The following is a 17,176-nucleotide window of genomic DNA, read 5'->3' on the forward strand; positions in this document are numbered from 1 at the left end:
TTCATACAAATCTTCCTGCTTGGGCTACCAAAGCAGTCAGTTGTCACCTTGGCTTTGGTCATTAACAGCAGTCCCTCGGGACAAGAGCAAGAAAACCAAATCATTACCACCAGAATTTGATGGTAAATAACTTTGCACAGGAATGCTACTGTGGCAGCAGCTCTCTCTCTTGGTTTATAAACCTAGTTAAACCTTTGACTAAGAAGTTAATAAATGAATGGTAACCTAATCATTCTTATCAGTGTTTCTATAACAGCAGCAGAGTAACAGCTTCCCATTGTGTCTGAAGCAGTAACTGGCATTCTTCATGTGATTGTGATTTGTAAATAAGCTTGGCCATGGAAACTGTGCTGTTGGAGTAATGGAAAAGAGGAAGCTTTAAAAAAAATAAGAATAATACATTAATTACAAGTAGAACAGAAGCCCAAAGGCAATGATCAGCCTGTCTCACAGACTGTCACTCAGGTTAGGGAGTGTTAGCCAATGCTTATGCACTGAATTCTCCCCTAGAGTGGTACCTCTTTCTTTTCAGTCTATCATGATATATTTACAGCTTTGTCTCTCAGCAGTCTCTACTGAGACTCCAGGGATCCACACTAGCCCATCATGAATGTTATTTTTCTTGTGCTACTACTGTGTAGAGCCAATAGAAGATATTCAGCAAGGAATTAAGAGTCTGTGTTAATGCGATTTCTGTCATCCCCCTATATCCTGGATTAGGTTAAACATTCTTGTTCCCCTTGCCTGCTTCAGCTGTTTCCAAATATATGGTGTAGAAGTAAGTTTGCATTATCTACATCTGTACTAGAAAATTGAACAAGCCTAGGACTGTGTTGGGGGATTACAGCTACTGGTTACAGACAATCCCTGTCCATTTTATTTAACCCTTTTAGCTTCCAAAACAAGATGGTCATGTACCTATGCCGGATGGGGTCCTGGTTGGAGCTTATCCCTGAATGGCACCAATAAATTATTTGGGAGAATCTTAGCTGGACCTGACCAAAACCCAGCCATGGACTCTTCTAACACTTTAAGTGTAGACAATACAGTGCTTGGGAATGTTTCCTGATATTATTCTTAAAGGAATATATTTGCTATAGAGAACAGAAAAGACCCAAATTCATGAAGAATCCAAAGTCTAGTGCTTTAGTTTTACATTTGTGCTGTCTTTTGTTTTCATTTAAACCCCCTTTTTTCCTCATACAGCCTGGGAAGCATACAAGGTACAGGAAAAGCATGTGAGCACATTGAACAGAACCTGTCAAATCCCATAATAAATGCTTCTTTGCAATCATATCTAGTCTCTTCTTTCCTGACATACTCTTGTAGAATCACATTCACATATCTTGCGCACTAAAATAAGAAATACCAACACATACAAGCAAAGAACCAGATCCCTCCTCACCAATATTCCTACCAGCCAGTTCTTTGGTCAAAATCACCTTACAACCTTCCAAAATCATATCCTATTGATTTACAAAATTATTCTACACTCCTATGAAAAACCCAATTAGCTGTAAATGTATTGTCAAAGCTAACTCATTATATTAGACACAGGAAACACTACAGGTATGTAAATTATACAATCACTTCCATAAATGATACAACTCACTCAAACCAGAAGGGGTCTAACTGCCTTTAAGTCCTTAATGGAGGAAAAGAGGCTGAGCCTCTCCTATGGTGGTAGCCTAAACTGTACCATTTAGCAGATCTAAACCAGAAACTGAGTCATATTAGAGAGCATGTGAGCATTTACAGGACAGAGTGCCACAGTCCTTGTCTGAGTGTGACAGGTCCTGCTCTAAGGTCACTGGTTACTGGGTTATTCAAGCATTCACTGTTGATGCACAGTTAATCTGTTCCTGCTCAGTTGTGCAGCTAGGCCACATCATTCCTCAGTTTCACTGTCCTTTCTCAAACAGATACACAGGCAAAAACACAATGGTTTCAAGTCTTTACAAAGGGGAAAAGTTCTGCTCAGAGACAAAAGTCCCTCCCTAATATTACCTAGTAGCAGTAACTCCAAGATTCTGAGACCACATTTAGCTTTATGGAATAAAACATAACCAGCTGTCAAAATGTGCATAAATAAATTAGAGCCATTATTCCAGCTCAGAGTTCTGGGAACATAAACAATCCTCTTGAAGTTCGCTGTGACATATTTTGCAGTGGGAGCCAGTCATTAGCATTACCTCCTGTATGCAGAGAGCTGTATATGCATTCTGTCTTAGGGGCTGGCACTGCAGCGCAGAAATCAACAGGCCTGCCTTGGAATAGAAAAGAAAACAGTCTAGGGCCAATTCCCTGCCCCTGAGCACAAGTTGGATGGCACAGCTCGTGTCCATATGGCTAAACTCTCTCCTTCTGCTCACTCCCCAAAGAGTTGTCTTCATCCATATCTGCCTGCTTGGAATAGTCCCTGGCTCATGCTGCTGCCCTAAGCCATATTCGTGTGCCATCAGGGAGAGCACTGGCTGGCACTAACATCATGCCATGTAGAATACTAACAGTTAAACACCACAGACCACTAATGTTACTGCTCCTGACCCTGTCCAGTTTACTAATACATGTACAGTCTGGGACTTCTGCTAGAATATTACTCTAAAACATGTTTACTTTCTCATAAGTGACTTTCAGTTGCATAATAGGAAATGCACTGAGGTCCAAAAAAAGACTTGAGGAATTAAGACATACATACAACTTGCGTGCACAGGAACATAAAGGAGCTGTACCAGGTGAGGCCACAGCACTAGCCAATGACATAAACTTAGGAAAAGTATGAGATCAGGGTAAGCATGCCACGTTTCCTCAGTACCCTGCCTTGCCACAGCCTGTGATTCATGGACTTCCTGAACCAAAAGTGGGATTTGGGTATTCAACAGCCCTCGGGATTCTTATGAAAGAAAATGAACTCTGGACTTAAATGCTGCATAATTAACAAGTCAGTGACAATAGGCTTTAGCACTATGACTTATAAACAAGGGGAAAACCTATTCATGCAGAAAATGTATTTTACAACAAAAGAACATCAAAACAAGGATGAACAAGAGTATCGTCATTACAAGACTGCATCAAGGTGAAAGCTACAATCTCTAAGAGCAAAATGGCACTGACATCTTCACAGAAGGCCTTTGCTTGGGCTCAGTGCACATGAAACAAAAACAAAACAAGTTTCATAGTGTACTCTAGACAGAACCTGCTGTGATAGAAATCCAAATGAATGGTCAGTAACTCAGCGGCAGAGTGTAGGATCCTTTCTATTTAGAAACTGTTAATTTCTATTGCATAGTTTTCTCCTGACATTTTTTTGTTTGTCCCTTCAAGGGTTTGCAAAGCCTTCATGACAGCTGTGTCTTTGGGTCCTTATGGGTATTTCTGAGCTACTTTCTAAATCCATATTAGGAGCTGAGGCAGCCACAGCAGTAAGAACTTTTCCATTCCTGAGTGGGAAATTCCATGAGATAAAACATTCTTGCATTTTGTCCAGCAGAAATACTGTATTTCCACTGAAAATGCCATACTAATACACTCACTATATTTTTTTTAGAAATAAATAGGACAAAAAACTTCTGACACTCTCTCTGTCTCCCTTTTTTCCCCCCCTCTTCTGCTCTGCTCTTCATCAAAGTGTGAGGAAGTTGGTCAAAACAAAAATCTAAATGCATTTTTTTCCTCCTAATAATAAAGTTATGGATATCCCCTTACTTTTGCCTGGATGTATCAAAAACATACTGAAGGAAAACCATCCTGCTTTCCAAAACTTGATGTTGACCACTGATCAGTGTATTCCTACAAGTAAGAAGTTAAGAAAAGGGGGCAGGAGACCTGCATGAATGAGGAAGAAGCTCCTGGCAAAACTCAATCAGAAGAAAGTATACAGAATGTGGGGTAAAGGACAGGCATCTTGGGAGGAATATAGGAATTTTGTCAGAGTATGCAGAGATGCAATGATGAAGGCTAAAGTACATTTGGAATTAAATCTGGCAAGGAACATCAAGGACAACAAGAACGGCTTCTCCAAATACATTCATAACAAAAAAAAAAAAAAAAAAAAAATGACTGGGGAAAATGCAAACCCACTGCTGAGTAGGGTGAGTGCACTCATGACAAAGGATACAGAAAAGACAGTTACTGAATGTCTTATTTTCTTCAGTCTTTACTGCTAATACTAGCCCTCAGAAAACTTTCCCTCAGTCAAGGATCAGGTTAGAGATCATTTCGGCAAACTCGACACCCACTAATCCATGGGCCCCAATGGGATGCATGTGGATGTCGTCTACCTTGACTTCAGAAAGGTTTTCAATACTGTCTCCCATAACCTCCTCTTAGGTAAGCTCAGGAAGCGTAGGTTAAATGAGTGGACAGTGAGTGGTGCAGTCTAGTTTGAGACCTGTAGCTAGTGGTGTTTCCCAGTGGTCATTACTGGGTCCAGTCCCGTTCAACATATTTGTCATTGACTTGGAGATGGAACAGAGTGCACCCTCAGCAAGTCTGCTGATTATACAAATCTAGGAGGATTGTCTGATACAGAAGGCTGTGCTACCATTCAGGGAGACCTGGGCAGGCTAGACAGTTGGGCGGAGAGGAACCTCATGAAGTTTAACAAAGGCAAGAGCAGGGTCCTGCACCTAGGGAGGAATAACTCTATGCACCAGTACATGGGTTTATGAAAGGCAGGTCCTCCTTAACTATCCTGATCTCATTCTATGACAATATGACATGCTTAGTAGATGAGGGAAAGGCTGTGGATATTGTTAACCAGACTTTAGTAAAGCTCTGGTGAGGCCGCACCTTGAGTACTGTGTTCAGGTTTGGGCCCCTCACTACAAGAAGGACATTGGGGCCCTGGAGCGTGTCCAGAGAAGGTGAAGCTGGTGAAAGGTCTAGAGAACAAGTCTTATACAGAGTGGCTGGGAGAACTGGAGTTGTTTAGCCTAGAGAAAAAAAGGATCAGGAGAGACCTTATCGCTCTCTACAGCTACCTCAAAGAAGGATGTAGAGATGTGGGGGCCGGTCTCTTCTCCTCAGCAAGGGATAGGACAAGAAGAAATGGTCTCATGTTGTACCAGGGGAAGTTCAGGCTGGATATTAGAAAAATTTTCTTTAGTGAAGGGGTTGTGAGACATTGGAAGGGGCCACCCAAGGAAGTAGATGAGGGTATATCTAGGGTTATTTAAAAAGACATGTAGATGTAGTGCTTAGGGATATGGTTTAGTGGTAGACCTGTCAGTGCTAGGTTAACAGTTGGACTTGATGGTATTGGAGGTCTTTTCCAAACTAAATGATTCTATGATTCTAAATACATTTAGGGAGGGTGTTGAGAGGATGTGGCCAGGCTCTTTTCATTGGTGTCAAGTAACAAGATAAGAAGTAATGGGCACAAACTGAAAACTAGCAAGTTCCATCTGAATACGAGGAAAAACTTTTTTACTCTGAAGACGGCAGAGTGCTGGAACAGACTGCCCAGAGAGGTGGTAGAGTCTCGTCCTCTGTAGATATGCAAAACCTGCCTGGATGGGATCCTGTGCAACCTGCTCTAGGTAACACTGCTTGAGCAGGGACGTTGGACTAGATAATCTACAGAAGTCCCTTCCAACCTCAACCAGTCTGATTCTGTGACACTGTGAGAGGAAACATTCCCTAGAAACTTACCTAATACTAAAAGGTTCTTGCCTTGCCCTGTACTTACTCACAGCTCAGTCACAGCCACACAGGTGCAAGTTTTAACATCTGTGATCTGACTCCCTCTGAGACTTCCCCTTTACCTCTATGTACTTTGTAAACATGACACGAGAGTTATTGCAATATTTTTATTTGGGAAATTAGGGAATTAGCAATTAAGCTGGAGCTGGAGAGAGAGCCATTTTGAATAGGATACAAATCAAGCTGAATGCAGCCTTCAGCCAAATTTGGAAAGGAGCTTTAAGGTTCTACAAGACAACATTCCCATACTCTACATATCACTATGTGATATGTAGTAGAGGAAGGCTAGTTATGTCATTTGATTTTGTTCTGCCAAAGATGTCCTGAACTATAAAATGGTGACAGTAGTACTGCCAACCTCACAGGGCTCCTGTGAGGACAATGAACTGATTTGCAGTGCTCCTACACCAGACAAATATTAAATGAAGGGTAAGGCAGCCCATCACCACCCTATGGCCTCCTCATATGTCAGAGAAGCATACAGGGCTCCTGGCTTGCAAATCATTCTAATTTCTAAATACTGTTGTTACTAATTACCAGCTATTCAAAGGAGCAAACAACAAGCCGACAATTTTGCCAGCAAAGGCCATGTAAGAAATTCTGGGATCACTAGATACTGGCAAGGGCAATACAAAAAACACAGTATCCCAAGACACACAGGAAGGATTAGGATGGGATCAATTTTATCAGCCAACAAACTTCATACAATTGCCACTACCCATAAACATGTTGATTATAATATTATTTATACCTAGTAAATTAGATTTTCTTTCACCAAGAGGAACAATCTTTGCTCTGGTGCTCTACTCTAGATTGCAAGGAAAGTGGGGAACCAGACAAGCCAATAAGGAAAAATCTGTGATTATTTTTTTAACCCAAGTCAGAATTGATCTGGCTTCCTCAGACCACTTATCACCTTCAGATCAGAACACAGCCACTCTATTTATGCAAGACATAAAAATACCATGCTTACAGTTATATGTGCAAGTCTAAATTAAATATGGGAAGGGAAAGAAGGGAGTACAGGGCAAATTAATCTAATAAAATCAGATCAGAACACATTTGGATTACAAAGGATTTCAGAAAAAAATCCAGGATAAAAAAAGTGTAGAATGATTCCTCAAACTAACCAATAACTCTAGTATGCCAGCCATAGAGCAAGGACTCAATGCTCTATTCTAGCTTTATAGCAAGGGGAAGTATTTTTATGATGTGGAAAGTATTAGGAGGGTAGAAGGTACCACAAACTCCTAAGAAACAGACATTTTCAAACAGTTTCAAACATCCTCTCAGAAGGAACAGTTTTATAGGACAGTGCCCCCAAGCCTCTCACTCTCCTCTACTGATGATAATGTCTTGGAATATACATGGAAAAAAATAAGAACATCTTTACAAGGTATCCTCACAGTTTCTTGAAAAGGACAAACACACAGAAGGGGCTTTACGGAAATACCCCATGAAGTTCCCTATTTCTTCCTCCCTCCCTGTGTCATGGCAGGGGGAAGGGTATTTATAATAAATACAGGATTCCCCCAAAAAAAACTAAGACAGGCTTTTCTGAAAGCACCCTGTACACAAGATTGTTTCCCATTTTTTCCTCTCTGGTGGTTAGAGTCCAAATTACATAGGCACGCCTTATCACTGAAAACAGACAATTAAATATGGGATCGGCTGTCAAGCAAATGGTCTGTGTTCTTGTGAAACCATTTCACCATTCTTCCACAAAGAAGAAAATATTTAGCAAGAGGTGTGCAAACTGGGTACAGATGCAAGAGTGTGATTGAAAGGTGGATGTCATCTGCTGACAGCAGATCTAGACATACAAATTCAGCATGAAAAATATTCCTTTTTTCCTCCAGACTGAGGATTTTCTTCCATTAACCTAAAATGACTGTTACATTTATTCTGAAATTTCAAATGTTTTCTATTCACACTTCCAATAACAAACTATCATCTGCAGTCCCATATTTACAGTATTTCTCTGAAAAACTCCTGACCACAGCAAAAATATTCCCCTGCTTGCTCACATAGACCAAAGCATTTGAGCCTTTGGAAAATACAGCAGAGAACAAAACATTCATCTGTTAAAGCCCACTCATCCAGCTAGCTTCCCTGTCCTTCTCTCTAACAGCCTTGCACAACTTCAGTTCAGTGACATGAGAAACTCCCAAATCTGAGAAGTGGTCAGTCTGCAGAGAAAGTACTTTCCAACTGCTTTGATGTGTTCTGGTGCAACTCTACATTACTCCAAAAGCCCTGGAGACACACACTGCAGTAATATAAGGGATGAAATTTGTCCTGATATTTTTCACCACTAAAATCCTGCATAATCCTCATTTTGAAGACTTAAGTGAGACTTAAGCAGTACATAGCTTCGTACCAGGTCCTCTTTGTGTTGGCACAAATTTCACCCAGGCAAGACAATATTTGCTCAGGTGCAGTACCTTGGGTGAGAGTTAATCCCTTTCATTTCTGACACAATAGTTATTATGTACAATAACTAATAAAAGCCGCTCTCAAGATCGACAACCTACACATTTTCAATTTCCTCTCATGTACTCCTTAGCCTTTCATAAGCTCCTTTGATCCTGTATAGGTGTCAATCTTTGCATGCTTATAGGTCACAAGAAAGTTCATCCCATGTTAATAGCCCAGTCACCTTAGGATGCATTGATTTTAATCCATTTCCAAATTTAAGTTTACCATCCTGTTTCTGACACTTCATTATTCTCAAAGATGCCAAGTTGCAGGGACTGTGATCTTGCTTGGACTCTGTATTAAAGAGGAAAAAGTCAAGTCAAATGTCAAAACTTCCTTCTTTCCTGGCCTGCTGGGGACAGACATATGTATGTACACTGCACCCTTCTTTATCAGTGTAAAGCTCAGCTATTTCAGGCAGGATTTATTTGGGCTACTAAACCAGGAGCCCAAATTCATGAAACAGTGGTCTGACATGAATCATCCAAAATTCACAACTGCTCAAAATACAACTCCTTCACCTCCATTACATTCACATGCTCAGGACACACTGGGAAATCTGCAGTAAGGGCACCACATCTGGGGAAAGGCAGAAGGGCTGCCAGAAGGAGGGACCCTAGGAGAGCTCAGGGTGCTGCTGATGGCTTCTCCTCACTTCTTCTCCTTTTTCTGTTTCTCCCCATTTCTTCTACTGGAGGAAGAAGATGTCCTGCATAGTTTTCCCCCTTTTTTCCCCCCACAAACCACCAGTAAAAGACCAATGCTCCCAAAATTCTGCATTCTTTGCTTTTTCATACAGGACCAGATGCTGCCAGAGACAGTGAGCAGTGAGCAAAGCTAGAGGGACTGGACTTAATCTTTTCTGGGAAGGCAAAACTTATAGGATTGTTTGTTTTCATTCTGCTGTAAGACATTCCAGCTAGTGGGAAGTTTCAAGAACTTGTTCCAATGGCTTGTTTCTCCTACTCTCTCCCATGACAAATTGAAATCAATATTTTTGGATTCTTCTCATTCTCTTAAAGACTCTCCCTTGCCTTCTCCTCCCCCCTCCCCTCTCCGAGGTCACACAAACTTTGCTTTGGACTCCAAACTATTAATTTTTCACATTACTCATTTTAGGTGTCTGAAAAGCTTCTTACTCATCAGCCCATAGAAGGAAGTGTTCCTCCCCCCCCCCCCTTTTTTTTAAAAAAAAAACAAAGAGATACACATCTCAGCAGCAGAAATGAAATTTCCTTCATGCCATCACAACATGTCTCCAAGCCCCATTTGCTGTCCCCTGCTTGGCATGCAATTGTTGGCTTTGTTTTGAGCCTCATTTTCACTCAGAGTCCCATTTTTCTAGGGAAAGAAGGAAAAAAAATAATAATAATAAAAAAAAAAAAAACTGTGCCAGTCAAGGAAATCTATGGTGGCTTTTCCTGCAGGTGAAGTAACTGTGGGAAAAGGGAAATGGTTGTGTAGCTGATTTCTCACCAAACACTGTGTCACTCATCACTGACTTCTGGTAGCCACCAGCTTAAACTATGCTCCTAACTAGAGATTAAAAGCTCCGTAGCCCAGTGTTGGTCTCCAAAGCTCAGCAAGGATTCCTGTCAGCAATGGCTGGAGCAGAGATGAGCCTGTAACACAGGAAGTGGTTTGTGAAGCAAGAAGCAGCCTTCCTCATTCACCAACAGTTCCCTTTTCTGCTCGGCTCCTCTCCCGGACCCGTTTGGACTAGCCAAGAAATATAACAGTGCAACCCTACCTGTCAGCAGGGAAGCGTGTTTGTGCATCTCATTCCTCTATCTCTACCAAAGCTTGGCTCTTGGATCTCCTCAGGCTCCTGATAACCTCCTGATGTTACCACAGCTGTTTTTTTAACATAAACCCATAAAATTCCTGAGGTTGCCACATCTCCCTTTTCTCCTGTCCACACCCAGAACCTCCTCATCTTCTTACATCCAATAAACAACTCCCTGCAGGATCCACATTTACTGTGATAACTAACAAGTCCATTAAAACTTCAGCTCTGACACACATTTTATACAGCAGTCTTCAGTGCCCTGCTGCCAGGTAAGACTTTGAGGCATTCAGACTTTACCAATAAAATAATGTTAGTATTCCCATAACCACCTACTGAAATCTCCAAAAATTCCATAGTGAGAGCTATGAAATACTTTTAAGGACATATATATTATATATATATATATATATATATATATAATATATATATATATATATATATATATATAACCCCATAGAAGCTTCAGCAAGTTTAACTTTATATGGACAGGGTGGAAAGCTTTTCACAAAGAGGAGAAAAAAAAAAAAAAAAAGAAAAAAAAAAAAAAAAGATTGCTACAAAGCCAGTTTTGTCCAGCTCACCTATTCCTTTGGTTCAGAATGGATCAGATGCAAGTAGCACCATAATCAAGTTTTTCTGGTTTGGACCCTGGGTGGACAGAATATAGCTAAAATCCAGATGAGCCACATTTTTTACATCAGGTAAGCCAAGATCACATACACGGCAAAACAAAGTAATTTGCAAATGTTCCTATCTAGGCTGCAGGCCTGAAAAATATGCTGAGCTGCTTGTGCTTGTTTGGAAACACTCTTAAGTCAGCAAGAAGGTCTCTACTTGCTGCATTGCTTCATCCCTACCTGGGACAAGGTCCTGTGCAATTGTTTGTACAGCTGGATAGAGCACTGAGGATGTCTGTTTGAGATGCAAGCCCTAATTCCTCTCCTCTTGGTCACTTGAGAATATATTTTCTGACAGACTGTATTATACAGTTTCTTCATTCAGTTTTCTCTGAAGCTGCAATTTTAATAAACGCGTAAGTCTACGATTACACTATGTGACAGTAAAAGGGAATGAAAATACTAGTCGGTCTGTATTAAGAGTTTTTCTTTTAATAAAACAAATATCAGAAAGTGTTTATGTGTACGTACCTTTATGCAAGTCCTCAGCCTGTTTTCCAATCAAAGATAGTGTTGCTCATGCAGCAGCAATAAAGCTGTCATACTGCCTTCAGCTGTAACTTGCAATCTGTCCGTATCCGATATATCCGATACTCCACTGAAAAGAAAAGGTGCAGGCCCTCAATCTGGATGAATTGACTGGCAAGGGGCTGTGCTACCTAGAGTTCAGCTTACTTTTTTTCCTTGGCAAACACATTTAAATCCTCCAATGCTGACTTACATCATTTTGTCAGGGTGCCTTACTCATAGAGGCTTCAGAAATTAATCCCGCTTTCTCTGCGATCATGGAAACATCACTGACTTAGCACAAAATTACTTTCAAATTTTTCCCTCATTTTTTCCACCTTTTCCCACTCCCCACAAATACCTGTCCTGGCTGAAAATACCACATATCGCATTTTACTCTTACAAAGGATTTTATCTGTGACAGTTAACAAGATTCTGCAAATGATTTTTAAGACTGTTACATCTTTGACATTTCTTAAATTGTTTTACAGACTTTGTTGCTGTTTGGTTACACTCACAGACACCTGTAATCTTCAGAGACAGTCTCCTGTCCCACACTTTTGCAAACTTCTGGATTTGTGATTCATTTTAGAAAAAAAATGGCCAACAACAACAACAAAGTACCCTTTTTTTTTTTTTTGGTTATGTTTCATAGGAAAAATGCAAAACACTGATGAACAAGAACTGCAAAAGAAAATGTTGGAACAGGGAGCTGTGTTTATAAAAATCTTCTTGTCAGTTTAATGTATGCAAAATGAAAGATACTCTATAAAGCCTGTTAATAAAAAATATTCCCAAGCTAAAGCAGAGTCAACGGCAGTATTTTTACTCAACTTTAAACGTTATTAGTTTCATAACTAATTATCTCACAATTGCTAATATTTTGCCTTGATGAACTCTGTGCTGTCTCTTCATTATGAAAGTGCTGCAAGGTAATACAGCAGTTACATGACAATGCAAATAGGACCCATTCAATTTGCACAAAAAAAAAGGTTGCAAGGAGCAATTAGCACTTCATTAATATGATATAAAATGCTAATTTGCCATATATCCCAAGTGACTCAAAACTCCTTTCCATCCATATGTGCAAATAATAGTTAATATGATGCAGTGTGTGTGAATCGGGTTCATGGTGCATTAGCTGGAATCCCTGTGTCAGTTTTCTGTATAATAGCTATTAGTTAATATGAACAGTAGCTCGTATTTAACCTATGACAGCAGTGTTAAATGATAAAAGGATCTGCTGGCAGCAATATCTCATAATTCCACCCCTGTAAAGTTCTCCTTTCCTTGCTATCCAGGATGAAGTATTGGGAACTGACTTCTAATCTCGTTTATAAAGCAGATTGAAATGAAGTGCTGGTAGCACTCAGCTCGGCTGCTCAGCATTTTGAGAGGCAAAATCATTCCCAGTGACTTGCACAGCTCAGGCATTTGAGCACTCACTGGCAGCTTCTAATGATCAAAGTATTTGACTTAAATAATTGATTTATTTATACCAGTAAAGAAGCTCCAGGGGGTTGTGAATATTATGAGATATAATCACACCACTAGGGAATTAGAGACACTCAGATGTGCCTTGTGCCTGCTAATGCCCTGCGGGTGTGATTAGGATATCACACATCAAAGGAATTTGCTCTAAAATTTTTCATATAATAAATTAATAAAAGTAATTTATTTAAATAATTCCACTGATTTAACGGGACAGATCTGATGTGAGATGCTATGTGCAATGAACTAGTGATGTGGGTCAGTGCAGGACAGAAGAGAAGTTCTGACCATCTTCAGTAACTAGCACAACACTAGCAGAGTCCTCTGGCTAGAAGCCCCAGATGAGGTGTTAGCATCACCTTAAAGCTTACTGCCTGTGATGAGCATTCCCAGAGATTTTAGCCAGCCTGCACTGTCTGAGATGGAGTAAATGGTGCTCCTTCAGCAAATCCTTTCCAGAAGAGAAATGTTGATTACCAGTGACACAGAAGGCAGTACAGCATGCTGGCACAGGCAAGCTCAGAGAGAGATGAAATACCTACCTCATGGTTAACCCAGTCTCCTCCAACCAGGTTATTTGTTCAGGTTTTGAAGAAGAAAAACTGCCTTACCTGTTTATATGGCTTGGCCATCGTAGACTGCAAGTGTTTTACAGTCCTTAATGCACTTTCACCCCAGCATACAAAAAATAATAATAATTAAAAAAGAAAAAAAAAAAAAAAAAACAATAGGGAAATGTCCTTATTTCAATTGTATTAATAAGAAATTGAGTCACACAAGAGACCAACTAACTTGCTCAAGGGCACACAAAGTCTGTGGCAGACCAGGGAATTAAATTTGTACTGAGTTTCTATACTTTGCTTCTATTCCAGAAGTACATGGGCTTTTCCACAAGGACATTACAGAGCATATTACAGCAACAGGTAATTAACATCGTGTTATCTTTAAACTTATCTCCTGCAAGGGAAGTACACAGACGTTTCAATTCCAGAGGTACAATTCTTTCCTATATCCAGGACTGACAGGGAAGCAATAAGGGCAACGATAGGAAACACAAAGGCAGCCTTTCAGCAAAGCGATGTGCTTAACCCCTGTGGTTCCTCGTTAGTATGAAGACAGAAAGCGTACGTGGGGACAAGTTGTGCCTTGGACAAATTAGTACTCAAGGTGAAAAACATGATGGTTGTTCTTGGGTTGCAGAAAGAATAAGTAAATAAGACTTGTTGAAACCACGTCTCTACTCCCCTGGGGTCAGGCATAGTCTGTCTTTAATGACCTCCAAAGATGTTGCAAAAGAACTCCCAATCAGCAATGCTGTTTAAACAAGTCATGCAAGTTGTAAGTAAAGAAATCAACAACAGTTATAAATTTATCCAAAAGCACAGTCTCTGTGGCTAAAATTAGAAGGGGAAGGGCTTCAATTGATTTGTTCTTGCCTGTGGGCAAAAGCCTGATGCTGCGTTCGACTATTCCACACTTAAGTGCCATTCCCATCCTTGTGTATCTGTTCTGATTTTGGCACAAGAAGCATTGTGCATGCCTGCTGGGCCCATTATCAGCCCATGTCACAGGAAGAGGTACCCAGAGACATATCACAAATCAGATATCCATCATATCATACGTGTTTTTATTGCAAGGGTCTGAAGCCAGCTACCCCAAATGCATCCAAAATTCAGTCTCTCTGTCTCTCTGAGTTCAAAAGAAACTCTCCTGTCTTGGAATTTCAGGATTTAAATTGAGTCTGGAGTCATGCAGTCCGCTGCCAATTAGCCCGACAGTGTTACACATAGCATGCTGTGTTGAAAACAAATGTACGTATTTCTCTTCCTCTCATTTTCTATACATCATTCTTCCTACATGCACATAATAAATACAGTCAATCCTACTAATACGGTTTTACTAGGGGCTTTTTTCTCTCCCCACCTTGGGCATTCACTCGATGGGATATGACATAGGTTCTGTGAGGATGCAGCCCCCACATTTAATAGGGCTGGTTCTGCCCATATTGTCTTGTAACTTGACATCTATTACCTTGTATTAATTACGTCACTGTGATTTCTGGGTTAACCCATCCTGATTTAGCTTTTTAGAATCAAAATGAATGCAATTACCGTAAAGAACCAGAGGAAGTCAGAAATAGTATCCATATATGGGCCCAACTTTAAAAAGAAGGATAAAAAGTCAGCAAATCACTGATCATTAGAGACAGTCATGTCACCAACTCTGATCCCAATTTCAAATTCTTCTTGTTTTCTCTGACTGCCAGTTTGAGCTTCAACAGCCACCTGATCTGAGAGAGTCTGATGCTGACTGGGTAATCTCAGACGTGATGCCAAGATGGATTATAACATGGTTCAGTAATTCTGATCCTAATGCTTCCTCAATATGCATCCCACAGCATGGATACCTGTTGGTTAAAACTGCAAATACAAGGAGTCTACCCTTGAAGCACACAGTCAAGTTTGCAAGCATCCAGTGAAGATCAAGGACTATTAACAACATCAGGTCTTAGAACATAGGGGTTGGTTTGATTTTTTTTTTTTTTTTTTAAACAGCATCTGCTTTGTTATCTCTATCAGCTGTGGCCTGTGTGTGACTCTCAAGCAATAACAGCTACAACACCTTGAGCAAACCAACTTCATAGGAACCCAGAGAAGTGAATCACTGAGAGAGACCAGGAAGCGCAGACCTTCAATATCTCAGCAATGAAAATACTTATTCTTGATGGAGACAAAACTTGAATGTCAAAGAACATAACAGTATTAAAAGATTATGCCTATAAATATGCTAGAATGTTCTATTATTATTTATAAGTATTATTTATTTATATACATGAAGGTCTATAAGGGACTATGAAAATCTCTTTAATTGTATACAACAGGGCCCTTGGCTTTAGCTAAAGTAAAGGGTAGCTAGAATTTCTCAAAACTCAACTCCAACAGAGCAATGAGGAGCACGGAGAGACCTTGTATCTACCATTAGTGTAATAACAGCATGACGACTGGCAAACCACAGCCAGGCTCAGAGGAAGGAACATAACTGCATGCCAATGCAGGAATGTGAGTCACAGGACAAAGGTGACTAAAGAGCAGCTTTCATGAGCACGATCTGGCCTTGCAGGCTTGGCCATAGCAAACCAGGGATGGTAGTGACTAACACATCGCTCTGATGAGCCAGGCCACAGAGAACAGCCCAGGAACCAAGAGGAAGGTCAAGGCTTCTGGTGATAATGGCTCATTTTCCCAAGGATACAGAAGCATGATATTTGCATAAACTGAATCTCTGACTTGCCTCCATCTTCATCCTCCTTTGCAGTAATTCAGTCTGAAGGTAAAAGATGAATGAATCACCATGTCAACTCATACCCAAGTGAAAGATGCCAAGTAAAATCTAGGATCAGAAAGGAGGCTTTTCAGGGCATATTACGCCAACAGTAAGCCCAGCAAGACCAGGGGTCTTTGGAGAGGAGAGTCAGGGGGGTAGGTCTCCTCTGATGAGTGGCTTCACCTTCTCCAGAAAGCCACCCACCTTGCAGCCTCTCACACCACCAGAATTCAGTTAGAAGCTGCTCTCCTTCATCCCAGTGCAGGTATCCCCGGCATTGTGAAATCTTAGTGCTGGCAGTGTTTGCAGCTGTAGGAAATAAGATATAAACCCTAGTGTCATCAGTACACTGCTGGCAACGGAGCCTGGTAACCCTATCACCAGTTAGGGCCTGAAGGAATATAAGAGAAAAAAAAAAGTTAAATAAAGCACAGACTTGGTGATCAGCAACAGACCTGCCTGCTCATTCTGCCTGGAAAGGAAATTCCCTCTTTTTGAGCTGGCTGTTAATGTGCCACTCTCCTCCAAAAAAATGTGACATAACATGGCATTGTCCTCCTGAACCAGCCAGGCTCCTCAGCAAAAGTTTCAAATTTGGGACTTCAGTTAGATGATTAAATCCACACTTACTTGCCTGAAAAAGAGTGCTTGGGGGCTTTGAAACTTGAGCAGTGTGAAAGAGAAAGTGCCAAGACACGGCACAGCAGTTTGAAAGTGTCACTCCAGGCACTGATCTCCTGGTCTGGCCACCCCATAGTCATGGAGGGAGATACCCTACTTTGCATGGCTGCTTACTCTATAACATTCATACTCCACACTTTGTGGGCCACATGGACCTTCTTTTTGAGAAGAGTTTCTGTGAATCAAATGAAAAAAATGGTAACTGCAGGGCCAAATTCAGTCCATGGCGTACGCTTGTAGAGGTAGAGCCAATACCATCCTGGGAGGAACTCAGTGACACATTTCCACATTTCTACATGAGGTAGAAAGAATAACACTTATCTTTTTAAAACTTTATATTGCTCCTGATAAAATCAGTAGGAAATTTGTCTTTGGTTTCAAAGGGAGTAGAAGCTGTGCTATAAATTTTAAATAGAGTTTGCAAGGTATTTTTTTTAATCATCTTCTTCCAGAAAGTTGCAAAATGAGAACAGCTTCTTTGCAACTGATGAAAACAAATGTAGAACTCATTACTTCTTAGCACCCA

General features: G+C 40.6%; 1 long non-coding RNA gene across 1 annotated transcript in view; it reads right to left on the reverse strand.

Moving 5' to 3' along the window:
• The window catches only part of LOC118163397, a 32,617-nt gene extending 15,855 nt beyond the window's left edge, over positions 1 to 16,762 (reverse strand). The window contains exons 1-2 of the long non-coding RNA XR_004749026.1: positions 16,748 to 16,762; positions 11,119 to 11,245 (exon numbers count right to left, since the gene is read on the reverse strand). This is a non-coding gene — a long non-coding RNA (uncharacterized LOC118163397). The remainder of the gene's footprint in view (positions 1 to 11,118; positions 11,246 to 16,747) is intronic.
• Positions 16,763 to 17,176: the final 414 nt, after the last annotated feature.

The sequence above is a fragment of the Oxyura jamaicensis genome, chromosome 3 (assembly GCF_011077185.1).
Source record: "Oxyura jamaicensis isolate SHBP4307 breed ruddy duck chromosome 3, BPBGC_Ojam_1.0, whole genome shotgun sequence".
In the NCBI taxonomy this organism is placed as follows: Eukaryota; Metazoa; Chordata; class Aves; order Anseriformes; family Anatidae; genus Oxyura; species Oxyura jamaicensis.